A 25577-nucleotide genomic window follows, 5' to 3' on the forward strand; every position below is an offset into this window, starting at 1 on the left:
TGTTTTTACACATCTAAGGTGCGTTCCATTCGACAGGGTCCATATCATAGACTGTAAAAAAAATATGGACGTAGTGTCCGTGACGTCACCCGTAGGTTTCTGAAGAGCATTTTTGAAGCCTAAAGTGGCCTAAAGCCTAAAGTCGGCTGTCGCCATCTTGGCCTCGCGTCACCTTGCGTCACTCCCGGATAACAGAAAATGGGCAAAGAGGCGGGTCGTGAGTGGAGCTGGAGGAGCCTGGCACGCTCGCGGCTCACCGCTCGACGTGATCCAGTTAGCTCAGGCTTGGGAGGTAATGCTATATGCTACTGAAAGTACCCTATGGAAAGTACCAAGTCTGCGACTGCACAGGGCCTCGCGCTAAAGTGACAGTTGATGATGAAAAGCCAATTAAAAGTTCCTGTTTTTGCCCTTCGAAATATTATAATAGTTAAAAGACATGGCTACAAGTGAGACTGTGTATCGTGATTCTGTACTATTCTGCTAGTTGAACATGTATTATGCAGTAACTATTCTGAGAGAGTGTGTGTGACAGTGATTTATGTGCATAACAGTTACATGTCAGTCACTCTTTTTTATAGTCTATGGTCCGTTTATTGCATGGACGGAGAAAGCGCCGACACCTGCAGGATTTCATCTGACGGTACATAAGCATATTATAATTTATCTGTTCCATGAGAGCAGAACGAACGAGCCTTGATAGGCTATAGACCTTTTTTAAATCTGAAAACTCCAAAAAGCAACGAAATTGTCAGACATCCATTAGTGCATATTCACAGAGGAAAACAACTGAAATACAGCGCTGGTTGTTCTCTCGAACAATACTCGGCGACAACGACGGAATCCAAAGCCGTGGGCTAAGTAATGGGTGTATTAAATTGAATGAAACAATCCCGAAAAAAGCACAAACACTGCAGAGATGGCAAGTTCAGCAGCTAAAATTTGCTGAGGTGAAGTGACGCGGCTAACAGCAGACAAACGGCTAGCATTGACATCAGCGGGAATCCAAAAAGTGGACACACCCTTAATTATGCAGAATTTTAAATATTAATCAACTACACGGATGAGTTATAAAAAAAATCACCCCCCTCACAGTTGTCATGAAGGGCAAAATTAACTGTATAGACCAAATAAACATACAGACACCAGGCTGTAAACGTTTTTTTCTGCTGTAAAATTTGGCATTTTAACATGGGGGAGATGCAGATTTGACTCACTTTTGACACCAGCCTCAAGCGGCCAGTCAACGAATTGCAGTTTAACTCACTTCCGTGTTGGTTTCAAGAGAGAGACGGGGAGGTTGCCGCTTGGTCCATACGCAGTGTTCACTGCTCCCCTACTCCCTGAGCACGGTATATCGGTTGAAGTGGACTTCACTGACAATAACCGCTCATTTGAAACGCCCTGCAAACGTCATCAAAGAAAGTCAACGACGGGGTCGCGCAGATTATGATATAACATAAATATATATAGGACTACATTCATATTTTAATTTTTATTATTATATTATATATTTACAATTATATTGCACTATTTTACAACTACCTAAAATAAAATCACTTTACTTCACAAACTAGCTAAGCTGGCTGCATTCACTGAGGTAAATTATAATCATCAAAAATAGTATATGTAATATTCACAACAATAACCGTTAAAAATACTGTCATTTGTATAACAATGGCGAAATGTATGAATACTTACACACATACGTAAACTCCTCCATCGTTAGTTATGACCGTTCTGACTGGTGATGACGTGGTGCATGAAATGACAGTTGGGTGATCATAGCTGTACAGGGCGCCTTATTATTTTCCATCTCCATAAATATATCTAGTAGTAAAGCTAATGCAAGGGCTAGAAATCTATTCATCTTTTGCTGATACTTCCTTAGCTGTGTCTGAAACCGCTCACTCGTTCACTAATCCCTACATAGTGAATGGCAGTTGAGTGCACTACATCAGCGAAGAATTCGGACGCTGACATAATTATCACGCGCCAGAGAGCTCAGACAATTTTTCATAAACATTACCTACCCATCTTTAATATTTCCTTTTTTTGGCTGTATGAATTGTATGTAACAATTGTATGTATGTATTTTTCACGTTTATTGCGTTATTTGATTTAAAAAAAAGATAATAAAAACACTTGCTTGTCATATTTATTTACTTTTTACATTTATGTGAAAATAAAAAAGAACAAAACACTACACAACACATTTGTTTATTCAAATATAGATATAACGGTATATATAAATAAATAACCAGGCGTCTGGTCTTATAAATGATTGTTTTCTAACTCGCATGCACCGTTGCCATGGTGACATTTTTGTTTATTTTTCATTCGCGCTCTATCGCCTTATTGTGTTGGATTGTGGGAAATAGTGTCTCAGCAAGTGTACATCGTATGTACACTTGAATTCAGAGAGGATTGTGGGTAAAAGTAGTGAAGAATGTAGGGAATGATGTCATTCACTCAGAATTCGGACACCACTACAAAATGGCCGACACCCTAAATAGTGCACTATATAGTGGATAGGGAGCGATTTCAGACACAGCTCTTGTCATCATGGAGAGTGCAGTTCATGGTTGCATAGCAACGACAGACGCCACAGGTAAACAGGAGAACAAGCGCTTGTGGAAAGGAGACAGCGGCGCGCTCGCGCTTTCCACTTGTTTTTACACATCTAATGTGCGTTCCATTCGACAGGGTCCATATGCAGTGTTCACTGCTCCCCTACTCCCTGAGCACGGTATATCAGTTGAAGTGGACTTCACTGACAATAACCGCTCATTTGAAACGCCCTGCAAATGTCATCAAAGAAAGTCAACGACGGAGTCGCGCAGATTATGATATAACACAAATATATATAGGACTACATTCATATTTTAATTTTTATTATTATATTATATATTTACAATTATATTGCACTATTTTACAACTACCTAAAATAAAATCACTTTACTTCACAAACTAGCTAAGCTGGCTGCATTCACTGAGGTAAATTATAATCATCAAAAATAGTATATGTAATATTCACAACAATAACCGTTATAAACACTGTCATTTGTATAACAATGGCGAAATGTATGAATACTTACACACATACGTAAACTCCTCCATCGTTAGTTATGACCGTTCTGACTGGTGATGACGTGGTGCGCGAAATGACAGTTGGGTGATCATCGCTCTCCACTTCCTGTGAAGTGATGTATCGATGTTCCCTTATTCCCTATGCCGTGCGCAGTGCCCTTCGAACTGAACATGTTCGCTCCCTTCGGATTAGAATCTAACTTAAGATGGCGGAAAACCCTGTGAAGTCCACTTCGCAGTCCACTTATGGTCAAATGGAACGCACCTGTTGATTGTTTGAGCATGTGACTGCGCGTTTCTCCTTGTTTTCTATTGTTATGCGCAGCATATTTCCCGTGCGCACAAACACAGCCACAGACAATGAATTGTTTGTTCGGTTAGCGAAGAAGAGCATGATGTATTTTGTATAAAAATTTTTTTTTTTTTTTTTTATTAACTGCTTTGAGAACTGGAAATGCACAATTCATGCATCCAAATCTGTATATATTAATAAATACAGATGATGATTAAATTAGACCAATGCAAAAAACGAAATTCATGCCTGCATTTATTAAGACAAACCTAGTAAAAACGAATGCAGTATATACACTGACTTGGCAGCTCTGTGAAATGTAATACAACAGTGCCACCTACTGTCTAAAGCTAAAGCAGGAGCTGGCCAAAATTTTTCTCCCGGGAATAATAATAATAACTAGAAAAATGCATTTCCGGAGGAACTGCAAAGTGTGCTTGCTCGGGTGCGGTTCACTAACGTTAGCAGGTAGTGGATAAGGGTGCGTTGAAGTTTGCTTGATGTGAGAATTTCAACAATAGTACTTTTTTCAAGATTGTGCAAAAAGGTTAAAAGTTATGTGCATTAAGAGACATGTCTGCAATGTAGACTAGTGCCAATGGTATTGTTTATGTGGCTTGGTTGTTGGTTTTGAAATAATTGGTTATGAATATACAGCAGAGAGTGGGAGTGTTTTGGGTGATGAAATAGTATTGAAAAGAAGTTGACAGTCTTCATTTACTGTATCCAATAAGCCAATACAAAACTCACCCAGCTGTTCTGTGGTTGAGTGTTCCCTTTGATTAGGAACAAATTTACTATCTCAAATTAAGGTCAACCGTAATTAGCGATGCTTTGATTGCTGCTGTAAAGATGGTTGTCATCACCTACACAGAAACGCTGATTTGTATAGCCTACCGTCAGTCCTCATATTGTAATTAAATGAAGAACGCTATCAGTTTCACTATTAGCTTACTCTAGCAATGCAATCGCAACAACATGGATAACGCTGTTTGGCCTTGCCTAACTTTATATGACATATGCGCCATATGCTAGAGTTACACATCCCGCTGCCATTTCAGGCCTTGAATTTTGGTGCGGGAATGTGGGGATTGCGCATAATTTAAACCATTCCCGCAAGGTTAGCTTTTATAGTGTGAGAAATTCCCGCACAAATATATTCGCTTCATCTCAGAACAAATGATTAAAAAATAAATTCACAGATGCGAGAAAAAAAGATGTCAAACTGTCTTTTATTTTCGAATTTAATTCCTCAATCAGCGCTGGACCGCCATTTTCTGTCTTCCGCTGAGCCCTGGCCGTAGACAGATCATGTTTCACGCTGTCAATGCAGTGGTCTGCGTTGCTGATCTTATTCACACTATTGAGTGTAGGTGCAGCATTCTAACATTGAGTCATAATGAGCTGTTTGTGAATAAATTATCCGCTTCCAAATTATGTCATTTTAATCACGAAATTGAAACATTAAAAAACTATTTGCTCTTTATGGTGTGCGAGTGATAGAGCGCGGCAGCAACGAACCAACTGATCAGCTTGCAGCGTAACAACATTGAATGCTCGGCCGAACAGCTGACAGGGTTTCTGCAGGGATCTTCAATTTAAATTTAATGCCTTTTTAATGCCATTTTTTTTTTTTTTAATGCCCTACACGACCCATGACTAACCACGGATATTATGTATGTATGTATGTATATATATATATATATATATATATATATATATATATATTGATTAATCACACGTTTTTTACGCAATTAAAACACTTACATTTGTTTAGGTTTATATATTTTATAATGTAATCATTTCACAGTTAATCTACAAATGAATGTAGAGACAACATAAAGGCCAGTCTCACTGATACTAATACAGCTATTGATATCTGGATAAAAATTATTTCTCCCCCCTAATTTTAAACATTAATTATAGCCATCCAACATTACAGTGTAATTAAAAGCTATCAAGTTTTTAACATTAGGCTTCAAAAAAAATATGACAACTTTTAATTTAAGTGAACTTAACAAACAATCCTCACATAAACCTATAATAAATGTCATATTTACCTTTGGCCTTCCTGTCTAACATACATTATCAAACAGTCTGCACAGCATAAATTATAGATTAAATATAGACTAATGCTTATTAAAGCTACAAGAGTTCTTTAGTCAATAGCAGTGAGTAATTTTCTCTGGTGCCTTTGTTCTGTGATTAACTTTACTGACAGAAAGCTTTATTGGCTGCTGTCCCTTTAAGAGCAGCTGCTGACAGAAACACGGATCTAACACGCGCCTCATTCTCTCACAACTCTTTGCGTTCATTAAAGACTTTATTTCACTAATTTAAGACTGCTCTTATTTTATGAGGATACTCACAAAACAGACATTTTGGCAAAATTGTGTGTTATTGTTCGTTGCGCGAAAGAGGACCGTTTTCTGGTGCGCAGTCTGTGCGCACGATCTGGCGCGCGTCTTTCTCTCTCTCTGTGTGTGTGTGTGTTACATAGACAGGACATTCGCAGGCAGCGTGTTTAAAAGCATTTACATGAATAAGAGCGGGATCATATAATGTAACGCTACCCAAGGGATGACAACAATTAATGAATGCTGCGTTTGCCTTGCGTTAAATATTTTAACGCGTTAAACTGGACAAAAATAACCTCATGCGTTAACTCGTTAAAAAACGCAAAGTGAGCTTCAACAGCGGATGTCGAGCTGATGAGGGAACGTTACTACTACACATAGTTAATTGCTGTCTGCCTTTTACCGTCGACCTGTGGCTGTCAGACTGCATATGAGATTTTACGCCATTGATTCCCATTGTAGCTACCCAATTTAAATACCTTTTTACAAACGCTGCAAAATCCTTCTTTATTTTGACCACCAACCATGTTCTAAATTGTGTGTCTTCCATGCACTTTCCCAGTTTTCTGGTCTAGTTTTATTCCTGTTGTTCCTGCTGTCCAAAATTACTCGCGCCACCTCCGCAACTTTGCTCCGGCCGGAGGCAATCACCAAACTGTTTCCGCGTGTTTTTAATCACACTAACATACATATTTTGCGACGACAGCAAATAAAAATTATTAATCATGAAGACTATTCAAATAAATTGATAATATAACATTTTCTTCAAAACCATAAAAAAAATGTAATGCCTGTAGGATTACAATTTAATCCTTTTTAATGGCATTTAAGGCCTTAATTATCGCAAAATCCATTTAATGACTTTTAATGCTTTTTAATGCCCCGCGGAAACCCTGGCTGATCATAGCTGTACAGGGCGCCTTATTATTTTTCATCTCCATAAAAATATCTAGTAGTAAAGCTAATGCAAGGGCTAGAAATCAATTAAATCTTTTGCTGATACTTCCTTGTCATCATGGAGATCGGAGTTCATGGTTGCATAGCAACGACAGACGCCACGGGACAGCAAGCGCTTGTGGAAAGGAGAGAGCGGCGTGCTCGCGCTTTCCACTTGTTTTTACACATCTAGAGAGACGTTGTTGATTGTTTGAGCATGTGACTGCACGTTTCTCCTTGTTTTCTATTGTTATGCGCAGCATATTTCCCGCGCGCACAAACACAGCCACAGACAATGAATTGTTCGGTTAGCAAAGAAGACCGAATGTATGATGCATAGGCTAATAATCTTTAGATCCCCCCCATGTGACCCATGTAAGCGGTGGAATTCCCTCCCAGTTTAAAAAACGAAATTCAGGCCCTGCATTTATTAAGACAAACCTAGTAAAAACTAATGCAGTCTATTCACTGACTTGGCAGCTCTGTGAAATGTAATACAACAGTGCCACCTACTGTCTAAATGCATTAACATTAAAAGTGTGAGGTGAAACTCTTTTGCATAAGTAAATGTTTTTGTCAATTAGCCTGAAATAAAAAAAAAATGAAGAATAAGCTAAGACAAGTAATATTTTCTGTCTTATATATATATATATATATAAGACAGAAAATATTACTTGTCTTAGCTTATTCTGATTTTATGATACACTCAAAATATTCCACAACATTGATTAACGTTGATTAACCCGTTGATTAACCGGTGGTAAAATACTCTCACCGTCAAATACCTAGTATATTTTTATATAGATACAATAGGCCTACCTGATTTTGAACACAAGAGGGCAGTATAGCACTATGAATGACATGATTTATTTATTTTTTGGAAAAACATTCTGGCTGTTTTTAAACTTTTTTAAACATTTTTAGAAGATATGAGACTTTTTTGACATTATTTAATCCCTCACCATAGCAAAAGCGTTTGAGATATTTATTATCCGTTCACAATTTAGCATCTTTAATGTATTTTCATCGTGTTGAAAAAGTTTGGTGTGAATAAAATAAACCATTTAAGAGGGGTGGGTAAAAATTCAGAGGCTGATTTTGCAAAGAAATCCACATTCAAACCAAAATATCTGACTTCCTGTTGCTCGGAGATAATGACTGTAAACAGGGTTCCAGACTGCGACCAAAATGGTCGCATATGCGGCCATTTTTTGAGAATGTGCGAGTTAAAATTTTATGTGGTCGCATTTGTGCGAGTGCATGGTCATGTACAACTCAGTTAAATTCACGCATGCGCAACAGAACGCCGTTGTATCAGTACATCATGAATCCATTTTCCAAACAGTGTTTTTGACTTATCCTGAATCACTACGGTACGCCTATAATAAGTGTTTATATTCTGACTATTTTATCCCGGGGTCGGCTCGGCTGCGGAGTTGCCCAGTGCCTGCGTGCTCGCCATAGACATTAACGGAGAGAAGTAGCTCCGGCTACAATGTTCTTCCGCAAGACACTTGCAGTTTATTTATTAAAGAACGTACATGTCACACGCATTGCACACTGATGGTGAAACACGCGAATTCAGGAATTCAGGAATTACAAGCCAACGAGCCAGCATACAGCCTCAGACACAACTGATGACGAGGGCACAGGTGCGGACAGGGAGGAACCAAGTGAGCAAAGGAGTATAACAAATACATATTATGTTTATGTTTTATTATACAAAAATTAGGGCTGTCAAAATGAACACGTTAACGCATGCGATTAATTATTTCAGTTAAACGCGTTAAAAATATTTAACGCAATTAATGCAGCATCAGATTTTTTCTTTCATCCATTGGCTGCTCTATATTATTTTATCACGCTATCATTCATTCAAGTGCTAATAAACAATTCAAGCGTGATAAAACGCAAAAAATAAGAATTTAAATCTGTACTGGCGGCGCGCTGTCTTTATATCTCCTCTCTGTGTGATACACGCAACACACACACACACACACACACACACACACACACACACACAGGACTCATGCGCTCAGAATGCCGCTTCAGACAGCGCGCAGCCACTTCTCTTTCACGCTTGAACGGACAAAAACACACAAAAGTATGCCAAAATGTTCAATTTGTCGAGTATCCTCGTAAGCACAGTATTAAATTAGTTAAAAAGTGTTAAATGACCGCAAAGAGTTGACAACATCGGATGCTTGTCAGATCCAGATCCGCATTGTGTGCATCAGATCTTAAAGCGACAGCAGCCTAATAAACCTGCTTCTGTGATACATTAATGTAAAAAAATCAAATCAAAGAAAAAAGTCAGAAAATTACAGTGAAGTCTGAGAGGTGTAACTTTATTCAATTTATGTATATTTCCTACCTAATAGATCAAATATTTAAAATATACTTTGTTGTTTCACATTAATTTGGAGATTAAATGTGAAATTATTACAATATAAAAATATATTAAAACCTTTAATGTTAAGTGTGATTAATCGCGAATAGGCTAGTTAATTGTTTTAATCGATTGACAGTACTAAATAAAATACAATCAAACATTAAAAAACACGTGGTGTCTTTTTGATAGTTATTTTGAATGGTTTTCATTTAAAAGATTAAAACATTTTGCCAACATGAGGTCTTGTGTCACTGTCAGTCTTTTTACATCAGTGCAAAACTAGGGTACGCAAATAAGGACAACTATTCATCAGCATGCATTGATTAATTCCATGTTGTAAAAAAAAACCCAATTTGGTGCGACCAAATCATGTGCTGGTGCGACCAACTGAGAAAGTTGGTAGCACCAGTGCAACCAGTGGAAAAGTTAGTCTGGAGCCCTGGTAAATTAGAAAGTTGTCCGGCTCGATGAGACCAATATACGTCTTGATTTTTTAAACTGTAGGTAAAACTAACCCCCCCACTTTTGTCAAAAGCATTTTGAAAGTGATACACTTCCTGCTGCCAGTTGGTGGCGCTATAACTTTGACTCATAATAGTTACATCCATCTGATCGGCCTCTTACCACAAACACAGTGCTGAAGTTTCATCAAGATCAGTTAATGTATGCAGAAGTTATACCACTTCCTGTTTCTCTTTTCTCGCCATAAATTCATTTCCTCGCCATGGCCAAACCGTTCGAGATATCAAAAATCCATCCACAATTTAGCATCCTCAATGTCTTGATTTCATGCACAACGAGTTTGGTGGGGATCGGCTGAATTCTCTAGGAGGAGGACATCAAATTCCACAGCAAGCGTTTTCCAAACAACCCATAATAGCCGACTTCCTGTTGAGCTGGCGTAAAACTTGACCGAAGGAAAGTTGTTTGGCCCGATGAGATCAAAATGTGTACCCAGTTTCATATTAATTCATGCAAGCGTGTTTGATCTATGGACCAAGTTTTCAGACCCCGTTCAAGGGGGCGCTGTTGAGCCCCCCTGCCACGCCCATTTCTGAAACTTTGCACATGTCTACTGGCTAATAAATGTGATGTGTCTGTCGAGTTTCATCGAATTTCAAGCATGCTAAGAGTCTCAAAAGCATCAAAAAAGAATATTAAAGTTCAATGCGTTGCCATGGCAACACTATCTAAGATATCAATAATCCTTTCACAGGTCTACATCTGCTGTGTGTCTACATTATACACATAAAGTTTGAAGCAAATCGGGTAAAAATAAGAGAGTGATTTCAAAGCATTTTGAAAGTGACAAACTTCCTGCTGCCAGTTGGTGGCGCTATAACTTTGACTCATAATAGTCACATCCATGTGATCGGCCTCTTACAACGAACACACTGCAGAAGTTTCATCAAGATCAATTAATGTATGCTGAAGTTATAACACACTTCCTGTGTCCCATTATTCGCCATAAATTCGTTTCCTCACCACGGCCAAACCGTTCGAGATATCAAAAATCTGTTCGCAAGAATTCATCCTCAATGTCTTGACTTCATTCACACCGAGTTTGGTGGCGATCGGATGAATTCCCTAGGAGGAGTATTTCACATTCCATTGTATGCGTTTTCCAAACAACGTATAATAACCGACTTCCTGTTGGGCTGGTGTAAAACTTAGAGCACGAAAGTTGTTCGGCCCGATGAGATCTATATGTGTACTGAGTTTCATATTATTACATGCAAGCGTGTTTGATTTATGGACCAAGTTTTCGGACACCATTCCAGGGGGCGCTGTCGAGCCCCCCTGCCACGCCTGGGTACCAGCTTCAGTCCGGCCCTGATGGCCGCAGGTTCTGACGTGTGTGCAAAATTTCAAGAGTTTTTGAGTATGTTAAGGGCCCCAAAAGTGGCAAAAAGGTGAAAAAATAAATAAAAATATAGCTGCGAGCAGCGATTACGGGCCCAAGCCGGTGGCACCGCAACCCTGTTGCCTTTAGTTACCTAAAGGCACCGGGGTGGCGGTGCCACCGGCTTTGGCCCTTCATCGCTGCTCGCAGCTATATTTTTATATATATATATATATATATATATATATATATATATATATATATAAGACAGAAACCTTATTACCTTATTCTGATTTTATGATACACTCAAAATATTCCACAACAAATCTTTTAAATTTAATGTAAAAATAAAAACGAAAGTAAGCACTGTTGGGCTCACGTAACCCTCTCATTAGAATCAAAATGTTTCAGCATTTGCGATGTATTTGGATGCTAAACTATTCTTTATTATAGGCTTTGTTCTTCACTCGTGTTCCAATATCGACGGAAAAAATCATCCTCTTCACACGCGCAAAAATGTGCTTGAAACATCACAGTGGTGCGGTGCTTACTGTGAATGTACGAATTGTACTACTGACTATTTAGAGCAGTGTAATTTTTATATGTTAGGTTAACTATTTTATTATTATATTTTATTAAGGCTATAATGAACAGGCTGCGATGTCAAGATTGCAATACTGGAATGTGTGTTTGTGTGTTTGTGTGTGTGTGTGTGTGTGTGTGTGTGTGTGTGTGTGTGTGTGTGTGTGTGTGTGTGTATATGTGTGTTCATGTTTTTCTATCCCGGTGGGGACTTCAACCTGAATGCACACAGACTCATGGGGACTCATGTCACAGTGGGGACCTAAATAGAGGTCCCCATGGGTAAACAAGCTTATAAATCATACAGAATGAGTTTTTTTTGGAAATGTAAAAATGCAGAAAGTTTTCTGGGATAGGTAGGTTTAGGGGTAGGGTTAGTGTGAGGAGATAGAATATACAGTTTGTACAGTATAAAACCATTAAGTCTATGGAGAGTCCCCACAAAGATAGTAAACCGTGTGTGTGTGTGTGTGGCGTGGGCGCGATTGAACAGTGGACACATAAAAACATACTCCGTCATTATACAGGACGACATTCAAACTGCAAAGTGTTAACTTATATGTGTGTACAGTCGCAATAAAACACAACATTGTGCTTTTGTAAAATAATTTCAAGCAATCCACCCCCCGAAAGGCGCTAATTGTAAAATTAAACTAAAATGCTCATGGCTGCACGGGCATTCATAACGGTGCGCATCCACGGCGAGGAACGAGCAGAACAGAGTGAATGTTTTTCAGTTAATTCCTACTTCCATAGGAATTCATTTGAAACGCTCGCTCAACCACTATCAATGTCAGTGTGGACGAGCATATTTTACTTTCGTTTTTAAGTTGGCGATTCAAAAGCCCCCAGCGGTGTCACACATAGATTAACCAGTGGTAAAATATTCTCACCGTCACAAACCTAGTATATTTTTATGTAGATACAATAGGCCTACCTGATTTTGAACACAAGAGGGCAGTATAGCCCTATGTATGACTTGACTTTTATGGGACTAAATAGTACAATTACTATTTTTAAACTTATAAATAATTATTAAATTGGAAAAGAAAAGAATAAAATGGGTTTAGTTGTGATATTTTTATACTTTTATATAGAAATAAATGGTTTAATTACATTTTTAGAAGATGAGGCTTTAAGTGTTACTTTACTTTAGTCCCTCACTATAGCAAAACCATTTGAGATGTTTAATATCCGTTCACAATTTAGCATCTTTAATGTATTTTCATCATTTTGAAAAAGTTTGGTGTGAATAAAATAAACCAGTTAGGAAGAGTAGCTAAAAACTCAGAGTCTGAAATATCCAAAAAATCCACATTCAAACCAAAATATCTGACTTCCTTTTGCTCTGAGCTAATAACTGTAAATTAGAAAGTTGTCCGGCTCGGTGAGACCAATATATATACTGATTTTTGTAACTGTTGGTAAAACTAACCCACCCACTTTTGTCAAACGCATGTTGAAAGTGACACACTTCCTGCTGCCAGTTGGTGGCGCTATAACTTTGACTCACGATAGTTACATCCATCTGATCTGCCTCTTACCACGAACACACTGCTAAAGTTTCATCAAGATCAGTTAATGTATGCAAAAGTTATAACACTTCGTCTCCTCTCTTTTCTCGCCATAAATTTGTTTCCTCGCCACGGCCAAACCGTTCGAGATATCAAAAATCCGTCCGCAATTTAGCATTCTCAATGTCTTGACTTCATGCTGACTGAGTTTGGAGGTGATTGAATGAATTCTCTAGGAGGAGTACATCGCATTCCACAGCAAGCGTTTTCCAAACAACCCATAATAGCCGACTTCCTGTTGGGCTGGCGTGAAACTTGACAGAGGGAAAGTTGTTCAGCCCGATGAAATCTATATGTGTACCGAGTTTCATATTAATTCATGCAAGCGTGTTTGATATATGGACCAAGTTTTCAGACCCTGTTCAAGAGGGCGCTGTTGAGCCCCCCTGCCACGCCCGTTTCTGAAACTTTTCACATGTCTACTGGCTAATAAGTGTTATGTGTCTGTCGAGTTTCATCCAATTTCAAGCATGCTAAGAGTTTCAAACGCATCCGAAAAGAATATTAAAATTTGATGCGTTGCCACGGCAACAGTATCTAAGATATCAATAATCCTTTCACAGGTCTACATCTGCCGTGTGTTTACATTATACACATAAAGTTTGAAGCAAATCGGGTAAAAGTAAGAGGGTGACTTCAAAGCATTTTGAAAGTGACACACTTCCTGCTGCCAGTTGGTGGCGCTATAACTTTGACTCACAATAGTCACATCCATGTGATCGGCCTCTTACAACGAATACACTGCTGAAGTTTCATCAAGATCAGATAATGTATGCAGAAGTTATAACACACTTCCTGTGTCCCATTATTCGCCATAAATTAGTTTCCTCGCCACGGCCAAACCGTTCGAGATATCAAAAATCTGTTCGCAAGAATTCATCCTCAATGTCTTGACTTTATTCTCACCGAGTTTGGTGGCGATCGGATGAAATCCCTAGGAGGAGTATTTCACATTCCATTGTATGCGTTTTCCAAACAACGTATAATAACCGACTTCCTGTTGGGCTTTTGTAAAACTTAGAGCACGAAAGTTGTTCGGCCCGATGAGATCTATATGTGTACTGAGTTTCATATTATTACATGCAAGCGTGTTTGATTTATGGACCAAGTTTTCGGACCCCATTCCAGGGGGCGCCGTCGAGCCCCCCTGCCACGCCCCGGTACCAGCTTCAGCCCGGCCCTGATGGCCGCGGGTTCTGACGTGTGTGCAAAATTTCAAGAGTTTTTGAGCGTGTTAAGGGCCCCAAAAGTGTCAAAAAGGCAAAAAAAAAAATAATGAAGAAAAAAAAAAAAAATAATCCTTACGGAAACAATAGGGCCTTCGCCCTTTCAGGGCTTGGGCCCTAAATATAGCTGCGAGCAGCGATTACGGGCCCAAGCCGGTGGCACCGCAACCCTGTTGCCTTTAGTTACCTAAAGGCACCGGGGTGGCGGTGCCACCGGCTTTGGCCCTTCATCGCTGCTCGCAGCTATATTTTTATATATATATATATATATATATATATATATATAAGACAGAAACCTTATTACCTTATTCTGATTTTATGATACACTCAAAATATTCCACAACAAATCTTTTAAATTTAATGTAAAAATAAAAACGAAAGTAAGCACTGTTGGGCTCACGTAACCCTCTCATTAGAATCAAAATGTTTCAGCATTTGCGATGTATTTGGATGCTAAACTATTCTTTATTATAGGCTTTGTTCTTCACTCGTGTTCCAATATCGACGGAAAAAATCATCCTCTTCACACGCGCAAAAATGTGCTTGAAACATCACAGTGGTGCGGTGCTTACTGTGAATGTACGAATTGTACTACTGACTATTTAGAGCAGTGTAATTTTTATATGTTAGGTTAACTATTTTATTATTATATTTTATTAAGGCTATAATGAACAGGCTGCGATGTCAAGATTGCAATACTGGAATGTGTGTTTGTGTGTTTGTGTGTGTGTGTGTGTGTGTGTGTGTGTGTGTGTGTGTGTGTATATGTGTGTTCATGTTTTTCTATCCCGGTGGGGACTTCAACCTGAATGCACACAGACTCATGGGGACTCATGTCACAGTGGGGACCTAAATAGAGGTCCCCATGGGTAAACAAGCTTATAAATCATACAGAATGAGTTTTTTTGGAAATGTAAAAATGCAGAAAGTTTTCTGGGATAGGTAGGTTTAGGGGTAGGGTTAGTGTGAGGAGATAGAATATACAGTTTGTACAGTATAAAACCATTAAGTCTATGGAGAGTCCCCACAAAGATAGTAAACCGTGTGTGTGTGTGTGTGGCGTGGGCGCGATTGAACAGTGGACACATAAAAACATACTCCGTCATTATACAGGACGACATTCAAACTGCAAAGTGTTAACTTATATGTGTGTACAGTCGCAATAAAACACAACATTGTGCTTTTGTAAAATAATTTCAAGCAATCCACCCCCCGAAAGGCGCTAATTGTAAAATTAAACTAAAATGCTCATGGCTGCACGGGCATTCATAACGGTGCGCATCCACGGCGAGGAACGAGCAGAACAGAGTGAATGTTTTTCAGTTAATTCCTACTTCCATAGGAATTCATTTGAAACGCTCGCTCAACCACTATCAATGTCAGTGTGGACGAGCATATTTTACTTTCGTTTTTAAGTTGGCGATTCAAAAGCCCCCAGCGGTGTCACACATAGATTAACCAGTGGTAAAATATTCTCACCGTCACAAACCTAGTATATTTTTATGTAGATACAATAGGCCTACCTGATTTTGAACACAAGAGGGCAGTATAGCCCTATGTATGACTTGACTTTTATGGGACTAAATAGTACAATTACTATTTTTAAACTTATAAATAATTATTAAATTGGAAAAGAAAAGAATAAAATGGGTTTAGTTGTGATATTTTTATACTTTTATATAGAAATAAATGGTTTAATTACATTTTTAGAAGATGAGGCTTTAAGTGTTACTTTACTTTAGTCCCTCACTATAGCAAAACCATTTGAGATGTTTAATATCCGTTCACAATTTAGCATCTTTAATGTATTTTCATCATTTTGAAAAAGTTTGGTGTGAATAAAATAAACCAGTTAGGAAGAGTAGCTAAAAACTCAGAGTCTGAAATATCCAAAAAATCCACATTCAAACCAAAATATCTGACTTCCTTTTGCTCTGAGCTAATAACTGTAAATTAGAAAGTTGTCCGGCTCGGTGAGACCAATATATATACTGATTTTTGTAACTGTTGGTAAAACTAACCCACCCACTTTTGTCAAACGCATGTTGAAAGTGACACACTTCCTGCTGCCAGTTGGTGGCGCTATAACTTTGACTCACGATAGTTACATCCATCTGATCTGCCTCTTACCACGAACACACTGCTAAAGTTTCATCAAGATCAGTTAATGTATGCAGAAGTTATAACACTTCGTCTCCTCTCTTTTCTCGCCATAAATTTGTTTCCTCGCCACGGCCAAACCGTTCGAGATATCAAAAATCCGTCCGCAATTTAGCATTCTCAATGTCTTGACTTCATGCTGACTGAGTTTGGAGGTGATTGAATGAATTCTCTAGGAGGAGTACATCGCATTCCACAGCAAGCGTTTTCCAAACAACCCATAATAGCCGACTTCCTGTTGGGCTGGCGTGAAACTTGACAGAGGGAAAGTTGTTCAGCCCGATGAAATCTATATGTGTACCGAGTTTCATATTAATTCATGCAAGCGTGTTTGATATATGGACCAAGTTTTCAGACCCTGTTCAAGAGGGCGCTGTTGAGCCCCCCTGCCACGCCCGTTTCTGAAACTTTTCACATGTCTACTGGCTAATAAGTGTTATGTGTCTGTCGAGTTTCATCCAATTTCAAGCATGCTAAGAGTTTCAAACGCATCCGAAAAGAATATTAAAATTTGATGCGTTGCCACGGCAACAGTATCTAAGATATCAATAATCCTTTCACAGGTCTACATCTGCCGTGTGTTTACATTATACACATAAAGTTTGAAGCAAATCGGGTAAAAGTAAGAGGGTGACTTCAAAGCATTTTGAAAGTGACACACTTCCTGCTGCCAGTTGGTGGCGCTATAACTTTGACTCACAATAGTCACATCCATGTGATCGGCCTCTTACAACGAATACACTGCTGAAGTTTCATCAAGATCAGATAATGTATGCAGAAGTTATAACACACTTCCTGTGTCCCATTATTCGCCATAAATTAGTTTCCTCGCCACGGCCAAACCGTTCGAGATATCAAAAATCTGTTCGCAAGAATTCATCCTCAATGTCTTGACTTTATTCTCACCGAGTTTGGTGGCGATCGGATGAAATCCCTAGGAGGAGTATTTCACATTCCATTGTATGCGTTTTCCAAACAACGTATAATAACCGACTTCCTGTTGGGCTTTTGTAAAACTTAGAGCACGAAAGTTGTTCGGCCCGATGAGATCTATATGTGTACTGAGTTTCATATTATTACATGCAAGCGTGTTTGATTTATGGACCAAGTTTTCGGACCCCATTCCAGGGGGCGCCGTCGAGCCCCCCTGCCACGCCCCGGTACCAGCTTCAGCCCGGCCCTGATGGCCGCGGGTTCTGACGTGTGTGCAAAATTTCAAGAGTTTTTGAGCGTGTTAAGGGCCCCAAAAGTGTCAAAAAGGCAAAAAAAAAAAATAATGAAGAAAAAAAAAAAAAATAATCCTTACGGAAACAATAGGGCCTTCGCCCTTTCAGGGCTTGGGCCCTAATAAAAATATAGCTGCGAGCAGCGATGAAGGGCCCAAGCCGGTGGCACCACAACCCCGGTGCCTTTAGTTACCTAAAGTCACCGGGGTGGCGGTGTCGCTGGCTTTCCGTCCGCAATTTAGCATCCTCAATGTCTGGACTCTTGACTTCATGCACACCGAGTTTGATGGGGATTGAATTAATTCTCTAAGAGGAGTGTTTCAAATTCCACAGCAAGCGTTCTCCAAACAACCCATAATAGCTGACTTCCTGTTGGGCTGGCGTATGACTTAAGAGTGTGAAAGTTGCTCGGCCCGATGAGATCTATATGTGTACCGAGTTTCATATTAATTCATGCAAGCTAGTTTGATCTATAGACCAAGTTTTTGGACCCCATTCAAGGGGGCGCTGTTGAGCCCCCCTGCCACGCCCAGGTACCAGTTTCACCCCGGCCCTGATGGCCGCAGGTTCTGACCTGTGTGCAAAGTTTCAAGAGTTTTCGAGCACGTTAAGGGCCCCAAAAGACCCTGAAACCTTGAAAAACAATTATAAAAGCAACTTTCTCCTAACAGACAAATCCCCCACACCCCCCACACACACACAGAGACACAGATACAGAGAGAGAGAGAGAGAGAATTCTCCAAAAAATCACATTCAAACCAAAATATCTGACTTCCTGTTGGTCGGAGCTAATAACTCTAAATTAGAAAGTTATCCGGCTCGATGAGAACAATATACATACCGATTTGTGTGATTCTAGGAAAAACTAAGCCCCCATTTTTGACTAAAGGTGGCGCTACTGAGCCATTCCACCACGCCCGTTTCTGAAACTTTGCACATGTCTACTGGCTAATAAATGTGATGTGTCTGTCGAGATTCATCCAATTTCAAGCATGCTAAGAGTCTCAAAAGCATCAAAAAAGAATATTAAAGTTTGATGCGTTGCCATGGCAACAGTATCTAAGATAATAATCCTTTCACAGGTCTACATCTGCTGTGTGTCTACATTATACACATAAAGTTTGAAGCAAATCGGGTAAAAATAAGAGTGATTTCAAAGCATTTTGAAAGTGACACACTTCCTGCTGCCAGTTGGTGGCGCTATAACTTTGACTCACAATAGTCACATCCTTGTGTTCGGCCTCTTACAACGAACAAACTGCTGAAGTTTCATCAAGATCAGATAATGTATGCTGAAGTTATAACACACTTCCTGTGTCCCTTATTCGCCATAAATTCGTTTCCTTGCCACGGCCAAACCGTTCGAGATATCAAAAATCCGTCCGCAATTTAGCATCCTCAATGTCTTGACTTCATGCTGACCGAGTTTGGAGGCGATTGGATGAATTCTCTAGGAGGAGTACATTAAATTCCACAGCATGCGTTTCAAAACAACCCATAATAGCCGACTTCCTGTTGGGCTGGCGTAAAAAGTAAAAGTACGAAAGTTGTTCGGCCCGATGAGATCTATATGTGTACCGAGTTTCATATTATTACATGCAAGCGTGTCTGATTTATGGACCAAGTTTTCGGACCCCGTTCAAGGGGGCGCTGTCGAGCCCCCCTGCCACGCCCGGGTACCAGCTTCAGCCCGGCCCTGATGGCCGCGGGTTCTGACCCGTGTGCAAAGTTTCAAGAGTTTTCGAGCACGTTAAGGGTCTCAAAAGTGCCTGAAAGGTTGACAGAAAAATAATAATAAATATAGCTGCGAGCAGCGATTACGGGCCCAAGCCGGTGGCACCGCAACCCCGGTGCCTTTAGGGGGTGGCGGTACCGCCGGCTTTGGCCCTTCATCGCTGCTCGCAGCTATATATATATATATATATATATATATATATATATATATATATATATATATATATATATATATATAAAAGACCAAAAATATTGCTTGACTTACCTTATTCTGATTTTATGATACACTCAAAATATTCCACAACAAATCCTTTAAATTTAATGTAAAAATAAAAATGAAAGAAAGCAGTGTTGGGCTCACGTAACCCTCTCATTAGAATCAAAATGTTTCAACATTTGCGATGTATTTGGATGCTAAACTATTCTTTATTATAGGCTTTGTTCTTCACTCGTGTTCCAATATCGACGGAAAAAATCATCCTCTTCACAAGCGCAAAAATGTGCTTGGAAACACCACAGTGGAGCGGTGCTTACTGTGAATGTATGAATTGTACTACTGACTATTTAGAGCAGTGTAATTGTTATATGTTAGGTTGACTATTTTATTATTATATTTTATGAAGGCCATAATGAACAGGCTGCGATGTCAAGATTACAATGCTGGAATGTGTGTGTGTGTGTCTGTGTGTGTGTGTGTGTGTGTGTGTTCATGTTTTTCTATCCCGGTGGGGACTTCAACCTGAATGCATACAGACTCATGGGGACTCGTGTCATAGTGGGGACCTAAATAGAGGTCCCCATGGGTAAACAAGCTTATAAATCATACAGAATGAGTTTTTTTGGAAATGTAAAAATGCAGAAAGTTTTCTGTGATAGGTAGGTTTAGGGGTAGGGTTAGTGTGAGGAGATAGCATATACAGTTTATACAGTATAAAAAAAATGAAGGCTATGGAGAGTCCCCACAAAGATAGTAAACCGTGTGTGTGTGTGTGTGTGTGTGGCGTGGCGTAGGCGCGTTTGAACAGTGGACACATAAAAACATACTCCGTCATTATACAGGACGACATTCAAACTGCAAAGTGTTAACTTATATTTGTGTACAGTCGCAATAAAACACAACATTGTGCTTTTGTAAAATAATTTCAAGCAATCCACCCCCCGAAAGGCGCTAATTTTAAAATTAAACTAAAATGCTCACGGCTGCACGGGCATTCATGAACGGGCATTCATGTCCACGACGAGGAACGAGCGAGGAATGTTTTTTATGGAGCGAAATATGTGCCATAATTTAACAAACAAATCCAGCATTTTGCAAACAAACTCAATCTACTTTGCAAAGGAAAACTCGACTCGCAAACAAACTCAATCTACTTCGCAAAGGAAAACTCGACTCACAAACAAACTCGATCCGCTTTGCAAAGGAAATCATCGCAAACAAACAGAAAGCAATGTGCAAGCACAAAGGTCACAAATGCGTGCAGGCAGATTTTCTCACAAATGCGTCCAGGCAGATTTTCTCACAAATACGTGCAGGCAGATTTTCTCACAAATGCGTCCAGGCAGATTTTCTCACAAATGCGTGCAGGCAGATTTTCTCACAAATGCGTCCTGGCAGATTTTCTCACAAATGCGTCCAGGCAGATTTTCTCACAAATGCAGTTGAGCAACTTCCTCCTCTAAAACAGTAGATGGCGCTAAACTATAGGCTAATTTAGTGCTAGTCTCCCGGGAGAAGCACTGATTTGAAACTTGCCTTTGCCTACAGCTGAGGAAAATGACCGGTGAACGGGTGTGTTTCTGTCTTATTTGATCTATAATTAACCTTTTTGAGGTTTTCTCTTGCCAAACGTTTATTGCATATCTAGACAGAAATCCACATTAGCACCATAAATTAGTGATTATGTCTACACTTGAACGAATCTATTTCTTTCGTTCTCCATAAATGAATGAGAACATTTCATTTAATTGAGCGGCGGGTTTAATTTGTGTGTCCAAAATAATAATTTGGGCACTGCATAAGCTACGTCACAGGCAAGATAAGAAACAATTGTATATTGTTTTTTTGTTTTTTTGGCATTAATTATTTTATTACATTAATTGTTAAGCTGACTGAATTCCAACTAGGCTAAATAAATAAATAAGTGGGAGCCTCCTTTCAATTAAATTAAATGTTCTCATTAATTTATGGAGAACGAAAGAAATAGGTTCATTCAAGTGTAGACATAATCACTAATTTAGTAATTTCGCATGAGTCCGATGCAGAAAAAAATGACAAAAAGCAACAAGATGGCAGAGCTTTCAGCTTATAGATTCCCCGATCCTAGAGTGAAGTGCTACTAAGTGCTAATGTAGATTTCTGTCTAGATATGCAATAAACGTTTGGCAAGAGAAAACCTCAAAAAGGTTCATTATAGATCAAATAAGACAGAAACACACCCGTTCACCGGTCATTTTCCTCAGCTGTAGGCAAAGGCAAGTTTCAAATCAGTGCTTCTCCCGGGAGACTAGCACTAAATTAGCCTATAGTTTAGCGCCATCTACTGTTTTAGAAGAGGAAGTTGCTCAACTGCATTTGTGCGAAAATCTGCCTGCACGCATTTGTGAGAAAATCTGCCTGCACGCATTTGTGAGAAAATCTGCCTGGACGTATTTGTGAGAAAATCTGCCTGGACGCATTTGTGACCTTTGTGCTTGCACATTGGTTTCTTTTTGTTTGCGAGTCGAGATTTCCTTTGCAAAGCGGATCGAGTTTGTTTGCGAGTCGAGTTTTCCTTTGCGAAGTAGATTGAGTTTGTTTGCGAGTCGAGTTTTCCTTTGCGAAGTAGATTGAGTTTGTTTGCAAAATGCTGGATTTGTTTGTTAAATTATGGCACATAATTCGCTCCATAGTTTTTCAGTTAATTCCTACTTCCATAGGAATTCATTTGAAATGCTTGCTCAACCACTATCAATGTCAGTGCGGACGAACATATTTTACTTTCGTTTTTAAGTTGGCGATTCAAAAGCCCTCAGTGGTGTCACACGTCGATTAACCGGTGGTAAAATATTCTCAAAGTCACATATTACCTAGTATATTTTTATATAGATACAATAGGCCTACCTGATTTTGAACACAAGAGGGCAGTATAGCCCTATGTATAAGGAGGAGTAACTAAAAACTCAGAGTCTGAAATATCCAAAAAATCCACATTCAGACCAAAATATCTGACTTCCAGATGGCCGGAACTAATGAATGTAAATTAGAAAGTTGTCCGGCTTGATGAGTACAATATACAAACTATTTTTTTTTTACTGTAGTTAAAACTAACCCGCCCACTTTTGTAAAAAGCATGTTGAAAGTGACACACTTCCTGCTGCCAGTTGGTGGCGCTATAACTTTGACTCACAATAGTTACATCCATCTGATCGGCCTCTTACCACGAACACACTGCTGAAGTTTCATCAAGATCAGTTAATGTATGCATAAGTTATTCCACTTCGTGTTTCTCTTTTCTCGCCATAAATTCGTTTCCTCGCCGCGGCCAAACCGTTCGAGATATCAAAAATCCGTCCGCAATTTAGAATCCTCAATGTCTTGACTTCATGCACACCGAGTTTGGTGGGGATTGGATGAATTCTCTAGGAGGAGTACTTCGCATTCCACAGCAAGCGTTTTCCAAACAACCCATAATAGCCGACTTCCTGTTGGGCTGGCGTAAAACTTGACCGGGGGAAAGTTGTTCGGCCCGATGAGATCTATATGTGTACCGAGTTTCATATTAATTCATGCAAGCGTGTTTGATCTATGGACCAAGTTTTGGGACACCGTTCAAGGGGGCGCTGTTGAGCCCCCCTGCCACGCCCGGGTACCAGCTTCAGCCCGTCCCTGATGGCAGGGGGTTCTGACTTGTGTGCAAAGTTTCAAGAATTTTTGAGCACGTTAAGGACCCCAAAAGCCCCTGAAACCTTGATTAACAATATAAAAGCAATAGTCAAATCCCCCCCTCCCCTCACACACACAGAGACACAGAGAGAGGGAGAGAAAATTCTTCAGAAAATCCACATTCAAACCAAAATATCTCTCTTCCTGTTGGTCGGAGATCGTTAATGTAAATTAGAAAGTTGTCCGTCTTGATGAGAACAATACACATACCAAGTTTTGTTGCTGTTGATAAAACTAACCCCCTCACTTATGACTAAAGGTGGCGCTACTGAGCCCCTCACCACGCCCATTTCTGAAACTTAGCACAAGTCTACGGGCTAATAAGTGTGATGTGTCTGTCGAGTTTCATCCAATTTCAAGTATGTTAAGAGTCTCAAAAGCATCAAATAAGAATATTAAAGTTTGAAGCGTTGCCATGGCAACAGTATTAAAGATATCAAAAATCCTTTCACAGGTCTACATCTGCCGTGTGTTTACATTATACACATAAAGTTTGAAGCAAATCGGGTAAAAATAAGAGGGTGATTTCAAAGCATTTTGAAAGGGACACACTTCCTGCTGCCAGTTGGTGGCGCTATAACTTTGACTCACAATAGTCACATCCATGTGATCGGCCTCTTACAACGAACACACTGCTGAAGTTTAATCAAGATCAGTTAATGTATGCAGAAGTTATAACACACTTCCTGTTTCCATTATTCGCCATAAATTCGTTTCCTCGCCACGGCCAAACCGTTCGAGATATCAAAAATCCGTCCGCAATTTAGCATCCTCAATGTCTTGACTTCATGCTGACTGAGTTTGGAGGCAAATGGATGAATTCCCTAGGAGGAGTACATTAAATTCCACAGCATGCGTTTCCAAACAACCCATAATAGCCGACTTCCTGTTGGGCTGGCGTAAAAAGTAAAAGTACGAAAGTTGTTTGGCCCGATGAGATCTATATGTGTATTGATTTTCATATTATTACATGCAAGCGTGTCTGATTTATGGACCAAGTTTTCGGACCCCGTTCAAGGGGGCGCTGTTGAGCCCCCCTGCCACGCCCGGGTACCAGCTTCAGCCCGGCCCTGATGGCCGCAGGTTCTGACCTGTGTGCAAAATTTCAAGAGTTTTCGAGCATGTTAAAGGCCCCAAAAGTGCCCGAAAGGTTGACAGAAAAATAAGAATAATAATAATAAATATAGCTGCGAGCAGCGATTACGGGCCCAAGCCGGTGGCACCGCAATCCTGGTGCCAGGGTGGCGGTGCCGGCGGCTTTGGCCCTCCATCGCTGCTCGCAGCTATATTTATATTTATATATATATATATATATATATATATACACACACACACACATATATATATATATATATATATATATATATATATACACACACACACATACATACATATATATATATATATAAATTTAAGGGACAAGACACAGATAATTTTACTTGCCTGACCTAATTAGAACAAAGAAAAAAATAAAATAAAATAATAAGTAGGGGATCACTAAATCGAGAGAATTATTCTGATTTTATGATACACTCAAAATATTCCACAACAAATCCTTTAAATGTAATGATATTCAAAACGGAACAAGAATAAAAAATAAAAAATAAACTATAAACAAAGCCAAAACGAAAAAATAAATATAATAAAAAAAATTAATTTCAAGCAATCCATGGCATGATTTATTTATTTTTTGGACTAAAACATTCTGGCTTTTTTTAAACTCAAACATAATTCTTAAATTGAATAATAATAATAATAATAAAAGAATAAAATGGGTTTAGTTCTGATTTCGTTGAAATCGCTCGCTCTCCGTACCTAACTTTTCCTGAATACAATCACTATTGAAACTGTGACATTGATTTCATACAACAGGTTATTAACAGTTAAAATGAAGTCATTTACATTTTAGATGCAATATTGACTGTTTTTGTTCTGTTTCAGCAGCGGAAATAGTTAAACAAAGATCACAGAAGAACGCATCTCACAGGAACGTGTTTTCTCATAACTGAATGATTCAGCATTTTGAACGAATTGGTTGACTCAAAGATTGAATGATCAATCCATAAACATCTGTTTATGTTTATGGATTGGATGTTTATGGATCCATGTTTATGGATCTGTATGTTATGGATTACGAATCATTTGAACGAATGAATCAATGACTCGCTCATTAAGACGGTCACTTGGCGACATCTAATGGCGGTTTAGTGTTGTTTAAAAGCATAATTCTTTCCAACGTGTGT

General features: G+C 39.2%; 1 protein-coding gene across 1 annotated transcript in view; it reads left to right on the forward strand.

Annotated features, from left to right (window-relative positions):
• Positions 1-25577, forward strand: part of mfsd4b (major facilitator superfamily domain containing 4B) — a 54844-nt gene that overhangs the window by 13151 nt on the left and 16116 nt on the right. The window lies entirely within an intron of this gene.

The sequence above is a fragment of the Squalius cephalus genome, assembly GCF_949319135.1.
Source record: "Squalius cephalus genome assembly, chromosome: 12".
NCBI classification, from domain to species: domain Eukaryota; kingdom Metazoa; phylum Chordata; class Actinopteri; order Cypriniformes; family Leuciscidae; genus Squalius; species Squalius cephalus.